Source organism: Mastigoproctus giganteus, chromosome 3, assembly GCF_048544385.1.
Source record: "Mastigoproctus giganteus isolate SK-2022 chromosome 3, ASM4854438v1, whole genome shotgun sequence".
In the NCBI taxonomy this organism is placed as follows: Eukaryota; Metazoa; Arthropoda; class Arachnida; order Uropygi; family Thelyphonidae; genus Mastigoproctus; species Mastigoproctus giganteus.
In genome coordinates this window covers 189,237,873-189,245,909 of record NC_143577.1, presented here as the reverse complement: position 1 = coordinate 189,245,909, position 8,037 = coordinate 189,237,873, and positions in this window count along the sequence as shown.

Here is an 8,037-nt window from a genome sequence, read left to right as displayed (position 1 = left end):
GTTCCAAGAGGCAAATGACTGAGAAGTACTTTAAGAATCAGACAGACGCTTGTTCAGTATCAACTCTTTCCGGTTTTTTTTCCTGAACAATGCTCTTAAAAGTCAGTCATTACAGACACGCATTTACACTTCGATCTGTATCACACAATAAGTAGACGTTCTACCTTTGTTTTTTATTACACAGATTAAAACCATTGCTGATAGCAAACGCCTCTTCTGCCATCTGGTGTCATCCGTGAATGAACACTGGAAGATTAGGGACGATAGCGGTCCACGAATCGTTTATTAAACAAAATACGTATTCTCAAACAAAAGAAAAACAATATTAGTACCAGATATCAAAATAATCATAATAATAGTCATTATAAGTATGGAGTGATAAACAAAATTTGATAAACTCGCTAATTAATTAATAAATTAATCTGTACTGTTCGAAAAGATACCATTCAATATACCCAAATTATTATATTTAGGCCACCCGAATAATTAAATTCATTTGCGTGCTGTGTCTTATGTCTGTTAATTGCGTTTGTTCTATGGTCGATTTGTCTGTTTTCTGGATGGACGAGAAACCCCAGTTTCTGGGGAAAAACCTTGCTATTTACGCCAGAGACCGACTAACTCAGCCACGGAGTGAAAAAGCCTATTAAAGTTCCTCGCGTCTTCGACGGGATTCGAACCCGAGCCTTTTCCACCAGGTGTGGGGAGGACGGTAATACAATATACCCATCATGGCATGCTTCCAGGGATCTCACATAATCTTCACCCTCCGCTTACTCGTCTCAATTAAAATGATAGCGGGTGAAATCAAATAATAATACAATGCAATACAAGACAACTTTATTTTATCAAGAGAATTTGTTTACAATAAAAGAACTTGTTAAGAAAAGTGAATTTCTTGACAACAAGTTGTAATTCATCATTTACAACAGTTTTTGCATACAGATTTGTTAACTAACAGAAAAGACAATGAAGCCATTACACATAGTACATTCCACACTGCAAACAGAGAAAGTAATTGATCTGCATATCAGGTCTAATCTACTGTATCATTGAATATCAAAAATCTTCTTATTAGGAATTTTAATTTGGAGATAGAATAACTTCTCCTGAGCCTGAAATCAACACTAGCCAACAAGTTATTTATTATGTTCATTGTGTGCCTATCTCTGAATCTATTTAGTACTCTAGGGTGAGGCGAAACAACTGCTTTTGGATTCCTAAAGTTATGTGAGACATTCCTTTGAAGATTCGACTCTTCATAAATTTTTCCTTCATTTATGATGAAGGAAAGGCAATTAAAAACTTTTGTATTATAGCCCATAATCCAGGCTAAACAGTAGGTATCTGCTTTTGCAGCCATAATTGTTGGTAGCCGTCTTTGAATTTAAATTTCAATTCATCATTTGTTGTTACATCTATCAGTTCTTCTTGTAATTTTGGAGATTCTTCTGTGTTTGTACTTGAAAAAAGATTCAGAACCCAATCGGGTATGTTCATTTTTAAAATATCTTCAAATCGTTGATTGAAGTCAGAATGGAGAGCATCCAAGTGCTGACAATAGGTAAGTAAGTCTTCATCATATTTTTCTACTGTTGATAAATTTGGAATTTGGCTGAATTCTCTTCGTTCTAAATTTTGTTTGTACAGAAGAAGTTTTGCCACAAACGCAGAAATAACAGCTTTTGTTTTTATTAAATTCAGCTCATCGCCTTGAAGTTGTAGATTTGTCTTACCTTAGTAAGACAAATCTTCTTTACCTTAGTTAATCTTATTTCTTCACAGGAAGATTTCTTTGAGTACATATCCACTATCAGTCATACATGTTCTGTGATCTCAAATTTCACTGAATAATACGTAAGAATTAGTATACTTCAACTTCATATTTGTCGTAAAATGATCTAAATAAGAGCTTAGATTTCTATCACCTCCCATCTTTTGTTGCCTATTATTCCAAATAAAGTGTGTTCATTTAAAATTGCAGAGTATTTGAGCATCACATTATCTGATTCATTAGTAAGTTTACTAATATTAAAATCTCCTACAAGTATAGTCTCATAAGCCTGTATGTCATCCCATTGCAAAATTGTGTTTTTTTTTAATTCTATTAGGAAATTGTCAATAGATTCTGATGGTGGCCTATAAAAAGCACAAATCATGAATATATTATGAGGATCTTCGCCTAATAATATCAAACAGGTTTCACAAGACTGAGTTAAGTGGTTTACCTGTACAGCCTTAAAGCATGTTCTATAATAAATTATAATTCCTCCACCTCTCCTGAACTCTTTCAACATATACACCTTGTCATAACCATATATGTTATAATGCGAAATTTCAACATTTTTTATCTAAAATTATACATGAAATATATTCTTTCATTGAATTTATAAATTATATTATATTGCAAGAAGTTAAACCCATTTTTGTTTTCTTAATACCCTGATATTTATCAACTATATGAGCTTTAATATTAGGATTCTTCTTCTAATTCTTCGTTATTAGTTAATGAAGAAATTGTAGGATTTTAAAGTTAGTTAAAGCTGTTGATCAACTGAATCAATTTTTAAGTTAATTAAATTTGAATTTCCCTCATTTTGCTTGAATAATGCTTCCAGTTCCACAATTCTTTTACTGATTGCAGCATTTGAGTCTTGTAGTTTACTTATGCTTTTTTTGCATTTTGTCAAAGGAATCTGAGTGAAATGAAATTGATTTCTTGATATCATCAACTTCTATCTTCAGGCATTCCATTTGTTTCTTTATGGGTGCGATTTCTATTAGTAAATCCAGCAAATGAATTTTACTGGATAGCTTCTTTAGTATGTCCTCTACATTTGGGGTATTCTCCTGTTTATGTGTAACCTTTAAGCCTTCATTGCTGCATTTTAAGTATGGAGCAAATCGTGGGATTCTTCTCCCGAGTAGTATGTAACACCTATTTCTTCCTTCTCATCTTTTCTGTACACTATGCATCTCCACTGCTGTTTCTCTTGTTTCGCCGTTCCTTTGTAGGTTGCTTCCTTCAATGAGCCTCCATAATGATACTCATTGTAATACAAAATTTTTTCATGGATATTTTATTGCGAACAGTATCTCCGAAGGCGAATATTTGATATTATAGGCATCCTAGCATGCATATTCTGCATATACAGTTAAAATCGATACAGCGCCTTACAGAGCCGCAAATTATACAATTATTCATGCCTATAAAAACATGGATCGCAACCACATCACTTCATTCCCATTTTTTTGGCTTTCTCAGTGGGATAACGATATCTCCAGTATTCAGGCTATCAAGTCATCGTCGCTTCGATGATTCTTTGAATTGACAGGCTGTTGGACGACTTGGAGCCGCGCAGTCGCAGAAGAAGGTGGTACACTGGTGGCTTAATGTGTCACCCAGTGTCGTCTCGACACTATGAAACCAATTTCAGGAGACTGGAGCTGTTCCACTATTACAAGTACAAGAAGAGCTGGCCAAGGTCGCCCGAGGGATACGTCAACAAGAACAGACCGCTATCTCACTCAAAGAGCAAGACTGAACCTTGCGACGTTCTCTCATCAACTGTATGTTGTGGTTTGTACGGACACAGGTGAAACCATTTCCAAACGGACTGTGTTTACGAAGGTCCAATTCAAGAGAATTCTACTCAAGCAAGCCAGTGGTTTGTATCCCATTAATCCCAAACCACTGCAGAGCTCGTCGAAACTGGTGCCATGACCGTATGACTTGAAGCCCTGACAAATGGAGTACAGTTCTATTCTCTGATGAGTCCCGTTATAGCCTACAAACATATTCTAGAGGTTGTTTCACTCGAAACAATTAGGAATGAGGTACCATCCGTCCAACTTCAGCGAAAGGGCACTTACAGTGGAGCTGGTATTCTCGCGTGGGGTGGAATATGACCAACGGGCACACCCTTATTGATGTTTAGGGGAGATGAGGGGGTAAACCCCTGGGGCCATTTGACAACTAACACTTTAAACTTTAACCTTCTTCATGTGTTTGATAGGGTGCCGTAAATGCGCAGACGTACAGAGAACAGATCCTCGAAACCTGTGTGTGATTTTTAGTTGTGGAGTTAGCCCAAATTTTCTTTTAGTAGTCGGAAAAAAAGCTACTGCAATCCAACAAAACCTAGACGGCACTCTGAGAAAAGGAAAGCCATTCTATGCTGTCCTACATGATCGATTCAATCAAATGCTTGTTCCTAATCTAACATAACCTGACCTTTTCATGCTGACAATGCGACTGCACATAAAGCTCAAGTGGTGAAGGAATATCTTGACACTGAAGATATCGAAAAACTGCCATAGCCAGCATCCCTTATACCTCTCTGATATTTCTCGTTGACTTTTCATTTCATTGTTATTCTATGGGGTCGCCACCATATCAACTTTTCTCCTGCTTCATCGGAAGCTGCACGAGTTACACCATGTTTTTTCCGTGTTCTGATAATTACGCGGAAGAGTAGATTTCTCAATAAATGAAGTATAAGAGGAATAGAGAAGAAATAAAGATAAACGAAGACGAAACAAGGCTTCACGACAGAAAATGGCAAAAATTTCGCATCATGCTAAACCACCCCCACCTTAAAAACAAAGCCAATTTAGGAAATCATTGGTGGGTTAACCCATTCTGCTAAGTGGGCTGAGGGTCAAGAACTAATTCCAGTAGAGTTTAAGTCTTTTCTCATTAGTAATAGTGCTTTCGTTCGTGTTATTAGTGCTGTTGCGTTTGTACGTTTATTTCTCTTGTGATATTTCATCTCATAATAGAACTTTGTGAAATTTTTAATAATATCTGGAAAATGTTGTGTTCCTGGATACAGTGAAAATTATAAAGGTGGTCCATCCGAAAGTACACGTCTTTGGCTTTCCATAGAAAGATACTCTTTTAACTTACAAATGGTTGAAAGCTATACCAAGGAAAGACACTGTGCCACCTGAACATTAGGAGATAAGTTTGCAAAAACAAGTTTGTGGTAAGTTAATAATAGTTATCTTAAATAGTGGAATTTTAACAGTAATGAAACGATAGTATTGTAAATTTATCTAATCACACATCAGTTATCACAAGGAAATGAAACAGATATATTTTTGTCAGAATATAGAAATAAATTTTGTCAGAATTTCGTATTTTGTGGTTTTATTCATATATAAAATATTCATTTCATGTATTGGACATACTGAAAAATGCATGCTCTTTAGGAAATCCAAAATCTCAATATTTCTACAATATACAGGGTGATTCACTACCAGTGCGACAAACTTGCATGAGGTGTAGGGGGCACAAAGACGAATCGGAATCACATAGAATTGCAGGGTCCGAAATGCCTTCATCATGCGGTAGAGGACGTTGAACGGGAGGTCGCGTGAACAGCGATCCAGCTGGAAGTCAGTATTTGCGAACCGGTTCCCGAGGCAGTAGGATGGACGAGTATTCAAACGTTGAACTGGCCGACATGCACCTCTCGTATGGAGCTGCGGACTGTAACGGGCGCGCCGCTCTGTGCTTGTACCAGGTACGATTTTCGCACGTGTGCACAGAAGGTTACGTGAGACTGGTTGTTTCACGAGAGGTACCATAAATCGAGAGCGAACAACGAGGACGCCAGACAATGAGGAGAATGTCCTACGTCTTGCAGAAGGCAATCCGAGTACGAGTACTCGAGCGATAGGCCACCGATTGGGTATTTCCCAATCCACTGTATGGAGGATACTGTCAACAAACCAAATGAGTTCATACCATCTGCAACGCGTCCAATCGTTGTAGCCTGCGGATTATCCACTCCGGAGGACTTTTGCTACTTAGTTTCTTCAACAGAGTGCGACAGACTGCGCATTTGCTGCGTCCGTATTGTTCACGGATGAGACAAGTTTCACAAGAGAGGTAACCTTCAATCAACATAACGCCCATTTGTGGGCTTTAGAGAACCGCCATGGTACGCGAACACGTGCAACTCAACGCCGTTTCTCTGTCAATGTTTGGGCCGGCATTGTTGGAGACCACCTCATTGGACCGTACCTTCTGCCCCCTCGTCTGGACGGTAGGGCATACTCGATCTTTCTACAGCAAGTCCTGCCCGAACTTATTGAAGAAGCACATGTTCCTCAGTCGTTGCGCCGCTCAATGTGGTTCCACATTGAGCGGCGCAACGACTGAGCATGATGATGGGGCTCCCCCACAGCATGATGGGGCTCCCCCCACATTACACCAATGACGTCCGCCAACACCTAAACGTTACATTTGGCCAGCATTGGATAGGTCGTGGTGGTCCGGTTCATTGGCCTCTAGATCGCCGGACCTATCGTGCCTGGACTTCTTCTGCTGGGGTCAAACGAAGACATTGGTGTACGAGACCCCCGTTGATTCAGTCGAAGACCTCGTCGCTCGCATCTCTGTAGCTGCCGGGGAGATTCGAGACACGCCAGGAATCTTCTAGAACGTTAGGGATTCCATGCGGCGGCGCTGTGAAGCCTGTGTGAGTGACTGCTTCTGGTCGAACTTTCGAACACCTTTTGTAGAATGGCTTTTTGCCAATGTAAAACAAACTTGTCATTAAAATGATTTCTGTTACACTAATGAGTTGCTGTTTCTGTTCTTTTTCTTTGCTTCTTTGTTCACGCGACCTCCCACATGACGAAGGCATTTCGGACCCTACAAAGCTATGTGATTCCGATTCGCCTTTGTGCCCCCTACACCTCCTGCAAGTTTGTCGCACTGATAGTGAATCACCCTGTATAAAGTTAAATTTGTTTATTGAAACTTTTAGTGCGAATAAATACACGAAATGTAATGTTATTCAACCTTTGATAAACTCTAGGCAAGTGCACATGGGCGCAACCTTTGATAAATTCTAGGCAAGTGTATCCTTAGTTGTAAGAGCTAATAGTACTTGGACTGGGTATCGTTATTATATATCTATGAGATGCTAATAATAAATAAAGTGAAATTCAGAAGAGAGAATAACATTTTATTTATATATTTTATATTGTTATAGGTATGTGAGATTCATTTCAAGCCATCCCAAATATGGACATCTAAATTTGATGGAAAAAACAAGAGAATTACTGTAGATTTCAAGCATCGAAAATTAATTCAAGCAATGGTCCATCACAATTTCCGAACTTTCCAAGCTATTTGTCATCACAGGAATTTACAAGTGATAGGTCCGATAAAAAGGGTTGAAGATTAGACGAAAAACTCTTTGAGAAGGCCTGGAAAATAGTATTAAAAGTAAATATGATTATGAAAAAGCTGGATAATTCCATACTATTCATTAATAGACATACAGTACCTCAATACAGGCAGGTTATTTCAAAAATAACTCTGTTACGTTATAATATTTAATATTTCAGCCAGCACCTTCCATTGCTTATTCATCCATGATTAGTGAAGATTTTATGTTGTCTGTATTTGTACGGAGTCCCGAAATTTATAATTTAGGCAAGTCATAGTCACTGGAACTTCCTATGAAGGTGGATAGCTTCAATCCGATTACTGACATCTTAGAACAGATACCAGTAATTGCCAATATCAGCGAGGTTAATATTTCTTTTGTTTAATATGCTGCTCGTAGTTCACTGAATTCAATTGCGAGGCAATAATAGCGAGAGAGCATCAGTGTTTAAATTCACATGCACACAATTACATTTGTTAAAATGTGAAAAGAATGCATACAGATATTCCACCAATGTATTAATATTTTCATCTTAGGTGTTTTAGATATCTCCACATGGCTACAAATTTCTGTTTGGCCTCCACCAAAGAATCATTTTCTGGTGGAGGCCAAACAGAAATCGTCTTTTTTACATTCTTGAGAACGCAAAATTAGTTTAAGAATCGATGAAATTCATCTGTAACCTTATACTGTATTGATTACTAATTTGGAATTACTGTGAAATTCTTTTGATAGTACTGACGCAGCTACAAGTGCTTATTTATGCATTTGTGATTCAAAGTTTATTGTCAAATTACAAAGATGTCATTTATACATTATTCGTGAAAAAATGTACTGCAGAAAAATTTCA